Source organism: Mustela nivalis, assembly GCF_964662115.1.
Source record: "Mustela nivalis genome assembly, chromosome: 17".
Lineage (NCBI taxonomy): Eukaryota > Metazoa > Chordata > Mammalia > Carnivora > Mustelidae > Mustela > Mustela nivalis.
In genome coordinates this window covers 39,426,706-39,442,093 of record NC_139036.1, presented here as the reverse complement: position 1 = coordinate 39,442,093, position 15,388 = coordinate 39,426,706, and the positions used below count along the sequence as shown (strand labels likewise).

The window sequence follows — 15,388 nt, the reverse complement described above, 5'->3', positions numbered from 1 at the left end:
TAGCAGGAGGTTTTGCAGACTGTCTCGAGGAACCCCAACCATGCAGGGTTGCACTGGACAATGGGATGCGTGGGGCATCGGTGTTTTAGGGTGATTCTGGAGACATGCATATGGAGGTGGGCACAGATGACTTGTGACATGGAGTTTATTTAAACTGCTTCTTTCTAAAAGATTTTATTTATTTGTTTCAGACAGAGAGAGAGAGCACAAGCAGGGGGAGGAGCAGAGGGAGAGGGAGCTGGAGGGAGGGCTGGATCCCGGGACTTTGGGATCATGACCTGAGCCAAAGGAGGATACTACACCCCCCGAGCCACCCAGGCACCCCAGTAGAGGATGTCTTTGTGACAAAGCAGCCAGCCTAGCCCTGAGCAGGTGTTGGGAACTCTTGAATTTTCCCTCCCAGCAGGTGGACGTTCCAAAGCCTTGGGGGTTCGGGACCCGCTATGTCTTCACCTAGTGATTTCTGCATCCCAGGAACCAGGCTTGGCCTCAAAAAGGAAGAACCCATGTTCCACATCCTTATGGTTCTGAGAGTGGGGGAGGGGCTGGGCTCCAGGCTCAGCAGCTGCCTTGAAAGCCCCACAACCGGGGCTGTCAAAGCCAGGTCATAATCCTGTGACTTTCTGTCTGCAGAAAAGGCCTGAGCTCTATTCACCAACTCTTGGTTTCTTTCATGTCCTCATGACCCCTGCAGGCCAAGAATTCACTTAAAAGGCTGGGGCAATTGCTCATAGAAGGCTGAGGTTCAGCTCCAGATCCAGGGCAAACATCCCTCCTCATAACAGTGCCAAGGTTCAAACCCAGTGGGGAGATGTCCCAGCTTTCTCTGCTCCTCTGTTGCAGTTAACAACTACAGCTGGCTTCTAAAAGTTCTTCCAAACTTGACTCCGTCTGCAGCCAAATCCTGAGTGCAAAGAAAGGTGAGAATAGCCATTGCTATGGGACATGGCTTCATAAACCGTGGGAAAGAAGGTTCTGAAGACTTCTGGAACATGGGCACTCAGTGTACCCTGCTATTCTTCCACCTCACACAACTCCCATGGAAGAAGGCAGCACCCAGGTTTCTGGGTCGGGTCCTTCTTGCATCTCTGGAAACATTTGCTAGCAATTTGAATGAATTAGGGTTGGTACAAGGACATGAGGCAAAGAAAAATCCCAGTCGTTGAGAGAAAAAAGGCAAAGGATGACCTGGGAATGAACTATAGGCTGGGGCATGACCTGGGGAACCACTTCTGGTCCTTGGCATGTCTGAAGGTAAGAGGGAACCCAGGTATCCCATAGCCTGGACATCTTTGTGGTCACCGGTGTGAGGAGGGCATGGGGACATAGGGTGCCTATTCATTTTTTTTTTAAGATTTTATTTATTTCTTTGACAGATGGAGATCACAAGTAGGCAGAGAGGCAGGCAGAGAGAGGAGGAAGCAGGCTCCATGCTGAGCAGAGAGCCTGATGTGAGGCTTGATCCCAGGACCCTGAGCTGAAGGCAGAGGCTTTAACCCACTGAGGCACCCAGGCGCCCCTAGGGTGCATATTCTCTGATTTCTAGGGACCTGGGAAGGGGCTCAGGTGCAAGGCAGAAAGTTGCTGAGGGCTGGGAGGGAAGGGAGAAAAAGGGGAAAGCCAGTGTGTCCCCAGCCCATGTCCTCCAGAACTGCAGGCTTTCATTTAATGCCCCCCAAAAGGAGAGGACATGAGAGGTCGGGGAACTGGGGGAGGGCTGGGGAACCTGCCAACACTCTTCCCTCTCTTCTCAAGTAGAATGGGGATCAGACAGGGCCTTGGCTACTCTGGGTACCTGTTAGTCTGTGGGAGTAACGTAGGGGCTCTCTAGGGCCTGAGAGAGTGTGGGGACAAAAGGATCCAGATCATGAGGCTTCTGGAAGGATGAGAAGGCTGCAACAGCTTTCCCAGGGGCAGAATGGAGAGGAGACCGCTGTTGAGGCTGGAGAAGACGTCCAAGGGACCCACTGGCTCCTGCCAGTGCAGACCCAAAGCCAGACTTAGTAGGGATCGGGAAGATGCACATGGACCAAAGCCGGCACAGGTCTAGCTCCAAGGGCTCCATGAAGGGCCGGCGCCCAGTAACGTTCTCTCCGGCTGTGGCCCCTCTGCCTTCGGTCTCTCCTTCACCACAAGCTGCCTCATCTCTGGGGACCCTACACCGCTGCCCTTCTCTGGGAGACCCCTGCCCCTCTTCTGGGTCCCTGTACAGGCTGTCAGCTCCTTCTAGAAGTTGGTGTGTGCGTGTGCTCACGTGCGTGGGCACACACACACCGTGTGTGTGTGTGTGTGTATGTGTGTGTGTGTGTGTGTCAGGGGAGAAGCTGATCGCTAACAAAGAGGAGGGGTGTGTGGGTGAGTCAGCCGTGTTAATGAGAAACAACTCACCCCGCTGATTAGGACTAATGAACAAGAACAGAGGGGGTGACATCTTTATATAGGGTGGGGGGAGCAGGGCCGCTCCCCCGGTCCCACTTCTCCCTCAGCAAGAACAAGAACAGAGCCACTTCGGCTTCCCCAGGAAGAACTGAGGTCAGACGCATGGATGAACCATCAAGGACAAGGTGGATTCTAACTGGGAAGGAGGGGGACAAGGTGTCTGGGCAGAGGCCAGCTCCTGGGGGAGAGTGTGAGAGATCCTCCCAGAGCCCTGCTCTCTTCCTGCCTTCTCTCTGTATTGATTCCAGAGAAACTAGGGGTTCTCAGGACTGTGCCCTGGGGTTGCCCAAGTGCCTTTGAGATCTAACCAAAACTGTAGGGCCAGGGAGTGCCGGGGACAGTGCTGCAGTCTCTGCTGCTCCCATGGCCGCCTGGAGAGAAGGCTTTGGTCTGGGCATTGGCTGTCTCTGCGGATGGTAATGACCCAGGGAGGCCTGGCCAGGTCAAGGGCCGGAGGGGGCCACGGTGAGGGGGAGGACCTGGGTATCAGACGGCTGTCCTGTCCGTGGGGCAGGGGCTGGTGCGCCAGAGAACCCACCGCTTCACTCACCCTCCATACCAACTGAGCCAAGGTCAAGGGCACCAGGCATGCCTCACAGATGTTCCAGTTGGCTGTGTGAGCGTGGGCATGGGGGGAGGGAGGGAGAGGCTGGGAGTGGGGACAGGATGGGTGTTGGCCAACACCTCCTAATTTGCATTACCACTGACACCCTTCTTGACCAAGAAAATGGAGCCAGAAATAACAAGGGGGGGTGAGGTGGTTCCCTGGGGGGCTCTTGGAGGTTCTCTTTCCTTGCCTCCAACCTCCCCCCTCCGCCCGGTCCCTGTGCGGGGAGGGAGGCAGGAGGTCAGGCCTTTTCCAGACCCACAGCTGGCCCCAGGCTCCTCCTTCCTCAGACCGGGAGGACACCCCATCCTGACCTCCCACTTCCTTTGGCCCAGACACCCAAGACGCCCAGCCCTGCCGCAGTCCTTCTCCGGAGCAGTGTCCCCTCAGCCTTTCCTCCCCTGGAAACTCTCTCCCTGGGGACCCTCTCGCGACTCTCATGCCCCAGCTCTGCCTACCTTGTTCTCTTCAGTCTGGGTCCTGCTGCTCTGTCAGATTGGGCATTTCCTAGGGCAGGTCCCACCTGGGAGCTGTGCAAGGGAACATTCGGCATGAGAAATAGTCCAGACGCTAGGAGGGGAGCTTGTGAGGAGATTCTGGAAGTGGTGTGAGGTGCACCAGGATCCAGTGTGCGACCCTGGCCTGAGGGCTATGGGGTGAGCGGGAGGAGGGCCTCCCAGCTCTGGGAGAGGCCTATGGCCCAGCTTTACTTGGAAGCGGCTCCCGTGCCAGACCTCTCCTTTGTAAGCTCCGTGGAGAACAGAACCAGGACTGTGCCCTATTTCCTCCCTGCCCCGTGACGACCACACAGACCCCCCACAAACGCATTTGGTGCCCATTTATGTGCACTGAATTCACTTCTGTCTCAAAGAGCAAAGGGGATGCTGTGGCAGGCACAGCTTGCAGGACAGAAACGGGCCGAGCTAGGAGAAGGAGCGCCCTCTCGGCCAGAGGGGTCTGGGACCTGGAAGAGCCAAGTGGGGGCGGAGGCACAGCAGAAGGGCCTGGCAGGGAAACCAGGTCGCGAGAGACAGCCCAGAGAGCTGTGAACACAATGTGGGAAGGAGCGAACAGTGAGCTGAGAGCCCCCCCTTCCCCCCTCCAGAGATGCTATTTTGGAGGGAGAGAATATATGCAGTGCAGGGGGCAGGGTGTGGGGGGGGGTATGCCAGCTCCCCTAGGGGTCAGCTGGATGGCCCGCTGCCTCCACTCCTCCTGCCAGCCATCCCTACTGGCCCTGGAGCCTCTCCCCGCCTCCAAGCGCTTCCCTCCTTGCTGGAAGAAAATCTTCTTGCTCTCTTGAGCACAAGGGGAAAAAGAATGAGCTAGGAGATTTGCAGCTGGCCTCTTGACACCCCATTTGAGAGCCCCCTGAGGCCTCAGACCTAGGGAGAAGCTTCTATTTCCATTGCTTCCCTGGACAGAAGATGTGGAGAGTACTGTGGGACACAACGTGAGGCGGGTGTGCAGTACAGCTCAGCAGGCCTGAGCGCTTCTCAACCCCAAGCCAGGACTTAGGGTCCCCCCCGCTTAACATCGAACTTAGGGAGTGAGTTAGGTGTTAACAGAGGTCAGGGAGGAAGGCATCTCCAGGGGACAACTGGGTTTGCCCACAGGAGCTCTGGCCCCTCTGAGCGGGGAAGCCAATCTTGGCTCCAAGGGCCAAGAAGGCTGGACAGAAGTTGGTGTCAAGTAAAGCCCTTGTTTGACATGAAGGGAAATTCCTGTACCCTGGTTCAACCCCCTCTGAGGGGCCTTGACTCATTTTGGGATGAAGGCTCCAATGCCCTGTGGGTTTCTGTGGTGGCCGGGGGTGGACACGGTGCACAGAGAAGGTGAGCGCTGGGAATGAGCAGAGACTTTTGTTTTCCTCTTTGGAACTGGGCTCTTGCTCTGCCTGATAGTCCCGCTTCAGCAGAAGGAGCAGGGCTGGATGAACTGGGAAGGAAGTCTGGCTTGGAGCCAGTTGATGCAGGGCACATAGAGGGAATGTTAGGGTTGACTTTAGGAAGAATTTCTGGTGAAAACACTTGGTGCGTTGCCCGGATGAATGGACGGCTCTGGTTCCTTGGTGGTTTTCCACAGTAGACAGCTCTCCCCCTCTAAGGCCAGGAGTCTGGACTGCCAGGGGCCGGTGCAGACCAGAGGCAGGAGCTGAGCCGTCACCCACTTCAGGTGATGGGGGTCTGAAGGCTCCAGGGAGGAGGGGGAGGGAGGACGGTGAGGCAGAAGACCTAGGGCCCCAAGCCAGACTGCGGTGTGGGATTTGGGTCGAAGCCACAAGTGGGAACGCTGTCTCTCCCTCAGTCCTCTTCCCACTGTCCTGTCTTGCTTTTCTTCCAACCTCGGACTAGGGAGGGACAGGGGCAGGGAGAGCGGCTGTGGTGAAGGAGCCTGGCCCCCTCCCCCGGTGCCTGAGCCCAAGGCTGGCAGGACCCCTTGCAGGGGTTCTCAGGTAGTGGGACTCAAATTCCCTGAGGCAGAGGGACTGGGTGGAGGTGCTCAGCAAAGGGATGACGCGGGGAGCCCACGTCATTCCAGCCAGTACCCCCTGCTCTGGAGGGACATCCCGCCCAGTTTTCCAGTGCAAAGGGAGGTAAGTGGGCGGGGCTGATTGCGTGCCCATCACGTTCATCCTTGGCCTTGTGGGTACTACAGGCCCCGAGCTGTCCTTCTCCCCCAACAAAAGCCAAGTGTGGATGGGAGGTGACAGGGAAGATCTGGAGATGGTGTGAAGGGGATGGTTCACTCTGAAACGTGGGTGAGGGGCACGGAAGAAGACTATCTCCCCCTGGGATCAGAGAGATCCTTGCCGGGGTCAGGGAGATCCTGCCTTGGCATCCGACTCCCTCCAGGACCAACAGGGACAGAAGCCTGAGTGGGACTTCACAGATGGGCCCTCAGCCACGACCCACTCTGAGTCCTCAGAGCTCTGGGATTTATGGGTCTCTGGTCCCAGGCACTGTCCTAATCCCCAACAGTGGGCACATGCGGGTCTCTTCCCCACTGTCCAGCAGACTCACCCTGTCACACTTAGCCCCAGATACAAGGCACATGACAGTCCTGGTTACACACACACACACACACACACAAACACACACACACATCATACCCTTCCTCACATTCCAGGCTCCCAAGGATGCCGCACTCCTCCCACACACACGGCACACACACACAGAGTCTCACACCACCGGGAACACAGTGCCACACGGGTCTAGCCCAGGTGTCACAGTGCACTATCTCGCACTCATATAGGACCCCATGGGGACCCTGGGAATGGTGCATGATGGCCAACACGCACACCGACACATGGGCTCCTGGCTTGGAAGTCGCACCTGTTACCCAGTGCTGGGCTGGTCAGTGTCTAACAACGGGCTCTCCAGTTTCAGCTGCCGTGATGAAGGCACAGAGCCCTGGGAAGAGGGGGACATAATCTGCTCTTTCAAGCTGGTGGGAGCCAGCCCTAGCACACCACTCCTAGAAATCACATGATAAAGTTTAACCAAAAATGGGCACCCCCAGGAGAGCTGCACCTGACCAGCCGTGACTCATCTGGGCCGCTTCTCTCCCCTGGGGGTGCCTCCTTTCCCTACCTTCTCTCCCCACTGCGCCTCCTGTCCAGATCCCACTTCTGGCCCCTCTCACTTCTCCTCCTTCCCTGTCCCTCAGGGCTTTGAGCTGGGTTTGGCACTCAGGCCCATCTCTCTCAGCCTTGCTCCCTCCTTCTCTCCCTCCATGTGTGGAGGGTGACAGGCCCATAGCTAATCCAGGCAGACTTCCCGGAAGAAGAGGACAAGGAAAGGGATGCGATGTGTTTCTGGAAAAAATATAAGCCTCTCTGCCTCCTTGTGCCTGACCTGTTCCCTGGTTGGCTTATGTTTCTACCTGGTCATCAGGACAAAGGGTCCGATCAACGCTGCTCCCTGAAGACGAGAAACCCCGCAGCTTGCCGGCTCCCCAGTGAGGGGAGGCGGTTAGAGTATGTTCTGAGAATGAGGACCTCTGGTCCTAACCATGCTCTGGGAACATTGCATCACTTCTCAGAGCTTCAGCTTCTCAATTTGAGAAAAAAAAGGTGGTTCTGGACCAGGTGGCTTTAATTTCCTTCTTGGCTCTGACATTTTGGCATTCTATATTTCGGAAAGTCTTCTAAAATCTGTTCTGTGGCGAGTGTCCCTTGTTGCTAATCCTGATCTTTTCCCAGCCTGTGAGGGAGGTGAACAGATGTGCTCCGTGACTGGGGGGCAGCGGGTACCATAGCTGAAGGAGATGGAGACTGGGCCTGGGTATCTGTAGGTTTGGTTTTGGGGCCTGGCAGGCCATGTACATTTGGGAGCCTTCCAGCAGCCTCTGCTGTCTTCACTACAGCTCCTAAATTATTTCTGCCACACACATGTAAGAGGAAAGAGGGTAGGAAAGGAAGGGAGGGAGGCCGGGAGGGAAGAACGGAAAAGGAAAGGAAATGAAAGCAAAGGGGGAAAACCATGGATGAAATGAAATGAAAAGAAGAGATGAAAAATGTGTGTCGTGGATGTAGAAAGCAGCTCCCCTAACCAGTCACGGTGCCAGGCGGACATGGAGGCAAGAGGGGAGAGCGAGGGTTTCCTGGTGGTTTCAGAGCCTTCTCTGTGCATCTGGGAGGTGGGTGTGGAGCCCTGCGCAAGGGCAAGGGCAAGGGCAAGGGCAAGGGCAAGGGCAGGGGTCCAGGAGGCACCTCCCCCCTGCCCGGGGCCTTCTGCTGGTGCATTGCTGCTCCCCTGAAAACAACTCAAACCACAGAATTGGCTTGTGGTTAGGTGACTATCAGTCACTGCTATTCAGCTCGGCTTCTTAGGATGACTAAAGGGGTTGGAAGCCCCCCTTAATAGCCCCCCAAATTTTCGGAGGAGTCAGAGGCAGAGATGGAAAAGTAGTTTGCTTTGGATGAGATCTGAGCTCCCCCATGTTGGGCGGCAGGCACTGTGTCTGTGGGCTCCCGGGGGCTTGGCGGGGAGGTCACCCAGGTGGAGGGTAATATCATTCCTGGACTGTCCTTATCCAACAGTTTGGAACAGGGAGGGGCCGAGGATGAGGACACTCAGGTCTCCCAGAGGGTCTCCTCTCAATCTGTCTTTTCCAGCTCCCAGTCTCCAGGGAGCCAGGAGCCAAGCTGCCTGCTGCTGAGGGCCGGACTGGGCACTGGCAGGTCCCCTGGGCAGGCCTGGGTATCAGCTTGGCAGCCCAGCTGGTGCCTGGGCCTGGGACCAGAGTGCTTGCTGGGAATTCCCCTCTTCTCCCCCACACCTGGTGGCCATGTGACCTGGAGACAGGTCCCCTCTGCTATCCGGGCCAAGTTCTGCTGGTGGTCTTTCGGGTGGGGGAGGGCGGGCGGGGGATGGGAGAAGCCAGGCTGTGAATGGGAATGCCCAGCCCCAGGCCCGCAGTCCGTGTGATTTAAACAGATAGTTCTAGAGCTGACAGGGTCTATCTCTCCATCCTTACCTGAGTCAGGAAGAGAGAACCCAGGTGATCCTGAGTTCCGGGGGGAGGTGGGTCGGGTAAGAGAGGGACTGTTTTTGTTTTTGTTTTTCTTTTGGATCAAACACTCTGGGCCCCTTTTTTTCCCTCCTCCTTCCTGGGCATCCGCATGGGAAGAGGTCGCCTCCCTTCATCTCAATGTTATGTAAAGTGGGGTTAAAGCATCCTTTAAAAAGTTTAGCTATTTTTATTGATCTGCAACGTCTCTAAGGAAGAAGTGCACTTGGCAAGCAAGTACGTGTCAAGACAAATCTCCAGTTCTCCCCAACCCCCACCCCCAGCATCACCTATCCAGAAGGCTGAGACCGAACATTCCCCCTGCCTGGTCCTCCCGATTCCATTTGGGGCACAGGGTGGGTCCTACCCCTGCCCGGTTTTCCCTTTTGGTGACTTTATCATTAAGCCTCATTTCCCCTTCTTGAGATGAAAAACTTGGATTCTCGGATTCTTCTAGTGCTGACCTTTGGTGGCTCAGCGCGGCTAGCGAAGAAAGAGAAGGGCAAAGGGACGCTTGACCCTCCTGCCGGCTCCCTCATCACTTGTGTTCTTGCAGCCCCCAGTGCCCAGCCTCGACCCTGTCCCCGTTCGGCCCCTTACTCTCTTTCTGACTGGCCATCGTCTCGGTTTCTCTCTCTCCTGTTCTCATTCTGTCTCCCCATCTTCCTTTCTGTTTCGGTGCCCGCATTACCCCTGCGTGCCCCAGGCTGGGGGTGGGCACACGTGAGTTCTAGATTGCTGACTCAGGCCATCTAACCACACTCTCCCCAGGATTCGCTTTCCCCAAACTCCCCTCACCTGGGGTCTGGGACCCACCAGGATGGGATTCTTGTCCCTTTGAGCCTTCGTGCAGGTGGGAAGTTGGCGGGTCTGTACACGGACCCTGTCTCTGTGAACAGCCCCCAGCAGCTGAGGGCTGGGGGGTCCCCTGGTCCGTAGGCAGAGGAAGAGTCGGTTTTCTGAGAAGGGAAATGCCTACCTCCTCTTTGATCTCCGAGTCCCCCAACCTTTGGGGTGGGCCAAGCCAGGGGGCTTCTTCTCGTTTAAGGAGGGGGAGGGAATCCTTTTACTGACTGAGGCTGTAAGGTAGGGAGGTGGGTACTGACCAGACTTAATGATTCTGGGAGGGAAGCAGAGCACGTGTGGACACAGAACATATAAAGAACATGCATTTAGGAAAAATATGGACCATTCACAGGCATACCAGAAGCATGACACGTCCCAGCCTCCTCCCCCTCCTCACTGTTGGGGGCTGGGGGGGCCGACCCCCAATACCAACCATATATGTGTGTTAAGTGTGTGAACACACACACACCAAGCTCTACGCTCTGGTGCACACATCCTGAGCTAGAAGAGCTGGACTGGGGAGCTGGGCACAGTGGGGGAGGGGGAGGACAGGGAAGGCAGCGTAGCCCCACCCCTGCCCCATGCCCCATGCCCACCATCCGCCTCCCCATCTCCCCATCTCCCCATAGCTGGCAAGTCCTCTGCCCCCTTAACTTTTCCCAGCTTCGAGGAAATACCTCCCTTTAGGGGAAAGCGAGATTCGTGAGGGGAAGCACTGACTCGGGCAGAGGCATGAGCCTGATTTTCCAGTCTGGGGCGGGGCGGAGAGAGATGGCACTGGGGACGCCCAGGCGAGGGGGCCTGACTCAGAGCCAGAACCACAGAGCTCCTCTGCTATATTGTCGTCGGGGAACAAGAAGCCACCAGGTTTATAAGAAACTGCGATTCATCTCTGCCCCCTTCCACCCTTCTGCAAGGGACCAAGGTTAGACTCGAAGAAGAACTTACAGCCCAGGCAAGGATGGGACTCTGCCTCAGATTATCCTTTTGGAAATCTTCCCTGGGTTTGTGAAAGAAGAATGGCAGCTTCAGGTGGTTTTAGATCCTGAGATGATCTGGGGCCAGAGGATGGGACCCTCGAGTTCCCCGCATAAGTAGTCAAAGAAAGCCCCCTCCTCACTTTCAGCCTAGATCAGGAGTTCTTACGTCCTGCTTGCTGTCTTCAGAGCCACCGCGGAGGCTAAGCCTGGGGCAGTCAGGGCTCCCTAGGTTCATAGACCGTCGGGTTGGCAGGGGAGGGGAGGGGGCAGCTGGCTTCTCCAGCTGGCTCTGCTGCCCCCCTCTTGGCCACTGGCTCACAGGTCCCAAGGTGAGAGCGGGAGGGAGATTGAGTGCGGGTTCTGTTAGCAGAAGGGCAGAGCTGAAGGTGTGATGAAACTCGGAGTGGACAGAGAGCAGGAACGACAGGCAGCATGACCAGTGGCGTCCTCCTCCCACTTCTAAGAGCTGCCCAGGCCCCCTCCGACACAGACAAGCACCTAACAGCTTGGATGTCTGGAAGGGAGCCCAGTCTCAAGGGGTAGGGAGTTCAGAGAAGTGAGGAATGCCCCTGCCCCCCACCCCTGCACTTGGATACCAGGACTCCCAGATTCTTCCCAGATTCTTTGGGTCCTGCTTTCCTCCGCTGCTGCCATGCCCCATCCAACCGTGGCCGTGCATCTGAGCCTCTCCCTGTCCCTTCCAGTTCCTAAGTCCTACATCCCACCCCTCCTGCCTCTAAGCGGGGTGGGATTTGCTGCATAATGGGGTTCAGTTCTGTAGGCTCATCAGATGGAAAAGGACATAAGGAATGACTTCCCAAAGTACACGGGGGCGCTCACTAGGGTGACTGGGGAGACCTCAGGGTTTTGCCCTTCTCCAAAGGAGGGGGAAGGACTCTGAGCCAGAATTGGGTTGGGCAGGCTACCTTGGGAGGAGAGAAGGAGAGGGGAACAAAACAACAGAGAGCCTGGGGAAATTTAAGCATCAGATTCCTCATCTGCAAAATGGGAATAACAATAATTTCTTCTTTGCAGCTGCTCTCATGGGAAAGCGCAGAGCTTGGCATTGGGTCTCTAACTCTGTGACCTTAACCAGGTACTTAACTTCTACCTCAGTTTCCCTGTCTGCGGAACGAGGACCATGGACCCCTGCCCAGCCTACCTCACAGCCCTGGAGTGTCTAGTGAAGTCGAGGGTATGAGTGGCTTGGGGTGCTCTTTTGTCTCCTCCTCCCCACCCCAAGCAGCAGTGAGAAGAATTGGATAATCAGACAGGATTTGGGTTTTTCCAATTTCCAAGCTTGCTGGGAATCCAGGGATGAGACAAAATACAAGTTAGACTCAGCAGCCGTGTGTCTGGGGTAGTGAGAGCTGGGGAACCCTGGTGCACAGCCCATTCAGGGGGCTCTGAGCTTTGGTGGTAGCCTCAGGTCAGGGTGCTTGGGGGAGGGGTGCAGAGGTGTGAAGACCATGGGCTCAGTACGTTGATTTGCAGCCACTCGACCCAAGGCAAAGGACTTTCCTGACCACAGCAATCCCTCCCCAACCCACTGGACTCGTCAGGTTCTGGTCCAGTGATTGAAAAGAAATGGAAGCAGGCAATGGGAGGGAGGGGGGCAGTGTTGCCCAGCTTCATGCCCCCTGTGGCTGGAGCCATGGGTCCAGGGTTTATCTCAGGACCCTGCGGGGAGTGCCGCCTGCCTGTGGCCCTGGTGGAAGGAGGTGGGCAGGACGCCTCGTGACGCTTTGTGGGTGACTGAGTGGGGTGGGCAGCCGAAGACAGGCTCCCGGGGAAATCTTAGACTTGCGTGTCAGAGTGGATCTATGTCTGGGTTGGTAAGTGGGGTTAAACTCAAGGTCAGACCCAGCCAAATCCATTTTCATGCCAACATGGCCTTGGGTGTCCTCCACTGCTGTGAGAGGGACCCTGGTGCCCCCCTCGCTGAAGATGAAGCGGCTCATGCCAGGTTTGTCCCGCTGCTCAAGACACTGTTGCCTGCCCGCCTTCTGTGTGCACCTGAGATTGATGAGGAACAGGGCACCGGCTGTCGAGCTGCCATTCCCCGAACACTGAGCAGGTGCTTCCGTCTGCATAGGCTCTGGGGATCATAGCTGCAGCATGAGAGGCTGTGGGAAGACAATGGAAAGAACTTCCCAACCTTAGGTAGATGAAGTGGGAGGTGGTTCTATGCTGCTTCAAGGGACAGGACACTCCCAGGTGTCTCTGAGGTCTGTACAACCCAGACAGTCACTTCTATCTATGAAGTGTGTGGAGATCAGCAGCCTGGGCCAGATTCGTGGGCCCCCGCCCTAGCTCCTCCTTGCCCTTTCTTTGTCGTATGCATTTCCCAGGTCCCTGTTTTGTTTTATGGCAAGAGTTGAGAAGGAGAAGTAGGAGGGAAAGAGGGAAATGGAAGCTCTGAGAAAAAGCTGGAGGGCCGAGTGGACCCCAAGCAGGACGTAGAGTCGTCAAGGTGATGAAGAGGGTGTGGGGGTAATTGAATTTTTTAGCTGGTCGAGAAATGCTGGGGAAGTCAAAGGGCTGCCTTTGCAGCAGGAGGTCTGGGGCGAGAAGTTAAGAAGGTCTTGTGGGGGCGGGACGGGGCGGGGGGGGGGGCATCAGATCTGGCAGGGTAGGGCTGGACAGAGGAAGAGCGGCACCTTCCTGCCTTTGAGAAGGAAGCGGGTACCCCAGGAAGGCCAGAAGGTGGATTGCAGATAGGATTTCAAAGTGTTCCCGTGAGACAGGGCTGAGGGAGACAGAGGGCCAGCTTCTGGGCCCCGAAGCCTTCCTGTCCTCACTGCTAGCTTCCCCGCCCCTGCCAATGCTCCCCAGCTTCCCCGCCCCATTTTGGCCCAAAGCCCCCGGGGAAGCTACATGGCGTTCTCACCACGGACCCAGTGCCGGCTGCGCTTCTTCCCTCTGACCTATTTTTTAATCATCTGATGGGATTTCACCCCCCACCAAACCAAAGCCCCGGCCCCCTGGGCCCGTCAGCTCCACGGCGTGTCAAAACTGCCCCTGTCACTTTGCGTTGGTTTCTCAGTCCAGCCAGCCCCTCCCCCAGGGCCTGAGAGCGAGGGCTAATTACCCAGCTGTTGAGCCCCACCCCCAGCCCCAATGGAGGGGCCCAGGACCGCTGGGGGGGGGGGGCGGCGGGGAGAAGCTGAGCCTCCTCACCCTCCTGCTGCATGGCAGGAAGTCCTTCCTGCTATCTAACCTCCATTCTTCTCTCTGACCTGCCCCCTGGCCCAATCACAGACACAGAGGACATTGGGACTGGATGGGACTTTGGGATACCCCTTGAGGGACAGAAGGGGCCAAGCAGTCTCCTGTCCTGGGTTTGGGGAAGGCTTCTGCCCCCTTCCCCGCACTCCCTGCACAGAGAGGGTTATTAGGGACCGCTGGTGGAGTCAGGATCAGAACCCAGAGCACCCTGCCTGTCTATTTGCTTCCCGGTCCTCCCCATTGATGTCTGTTTCAGTTTCTGTGCAGTTCCACTCCCGGCCCCAGCCACGGGTACTCCTTGCCCTGTCTTTCTCTCCCTTGTGCATGCCCTTGGCCTGCAGAGCTTTATCTGGCACTTCTCTCTCGGCTTGCTTTAGGCACCGGTTAGGAATGAGATTTGCCTCTTCATCTCCCCCATCACATCCCACTCCACCGCCTCCCCCATGGCCCCCTTTTCCCTCCCTCCTTCAGCCATCCCTGGTCTAGCCCATAAGCCCGCCCCATCTCATCTCCACCCCACAACATTAACCGGAGGGCCAAGCCAAAGTGCCTCAGGCCAGAGACAACAGGCCCAGGGCAGACTCACCGATGGAGGCCCCCGTCCCAGACAGACAGCCAGACCGCCAGACAGCAGCCACATCGAGATGGAGATAGACCTCAAGAGATTGATAAAGAGAGATGTAGAGATGTAGAGACAAGCAGACACGGAGGCTCAGAGGGAGGAGATGCGGTTGGTACGGAGCCTGCCCTCAGGCCCAGCACACAGATCCCAGAGACGGCTGGATGTAAAGAAGACACACGACCAGGCTGGCAGAGACACAGGGACCTGAGAGGCCGAGCAGCAGACAACCACAGCAGAGCACCAGAGACTCGGAAGCTTTAGAGGCTAATAGAGGCACCGGACAAGCAGGGGTGCCTCCGGGCTCCCGGGAAGCCAGAAGCCGGCCTTGGAGAGATGGCAGCTGAGCAGGGAGTCTGCTGTCCTGTGGCCAGAGGCCCAGAGAGGCCCTCCCCACCCCCAGCTGGCCAAGCCTCACTGTGACCAGGAGTCACACCGTCTCTAAGAGCACAGAAGCCTGGCTGTGAAGGGGTTAACTTGATTAGACCCCACTCACCCTTCTTTTCTTCCCTCATCAACCCTCAATGCACCCCCCCCCCCCAACAAGCTCCCTTTACCCAAAGCCCAGGGTATTCCCCTCACCTCCTGGTAACCGGACCCTGCTTCCTGCCTGAGATTAAGGGCCTGTCTGCTGAGATTCCCCAGGAAGGGGGGCGGGGCGCACACAGCCTCTCTTCCCTGAAGCTCGGGCTTGCCCATCCACAACCTGGCATGCCCCCCCCCCTCCCGATCTCAGATCGGCCCCAACATCTTAGGGTCCCTTTAGGAGGGCACGGGCACCCTGGCCTGGGGGCGGGGTGCTGTGTGGTAGCATGTGGGGTGTGTGGGGTGTGGGTCTTGTGTGAAGAGCTGGGGCGGGGGTGAGAAGAGTTAGCGACCAAGAGAAGAGATGGTCCCTGATAGGTGCCCACAGAGAGTGAAGGACTGAAATGCAGACAGACCCAGGCATGGCCTGGAGCCAAAGGGTAAGGGCTGTCCAACCTTGAGGAGTGTGGAGTGGGGAACACTGAGCCAGCCGAGGGGTGAGAACCCAGAGCCTTTGACCTTGAGATGAGCCCATACTGACCACCGGTCTGCTGGGGACATGGAACTCCTGCAGCTGTCATGGGGGGAGGGGATCCTACAGGTGCTTGTCGCTCCCCTCCTTCCCTCCCT

General features: G+C 57.1%; 1 long non-coding RNA gene across 1 annotated transcript; it reads right to left on the bottom strand.

Moving 5' to 3' along the window:
* Positions 1 to 155: 155 nt before the first annotated feature.
* LOC309850660 lies at positions 156 to 14,947 on the bottom strand. The gene is made up of 3 exons (XR_014304389.1): positions 14,816 to 14,947; positions 3,505 to 3,576; positions 156 to 904 (listed from the first exon to the last, which is right to left on the bottom strand). It is a non-coding gene; the product is annotated as an uncharacterized lncRNA (long non-coding RNA).
* Between the last annotated feature and the right edge of the window lie 441 nt (positions 14,948 to 15,388).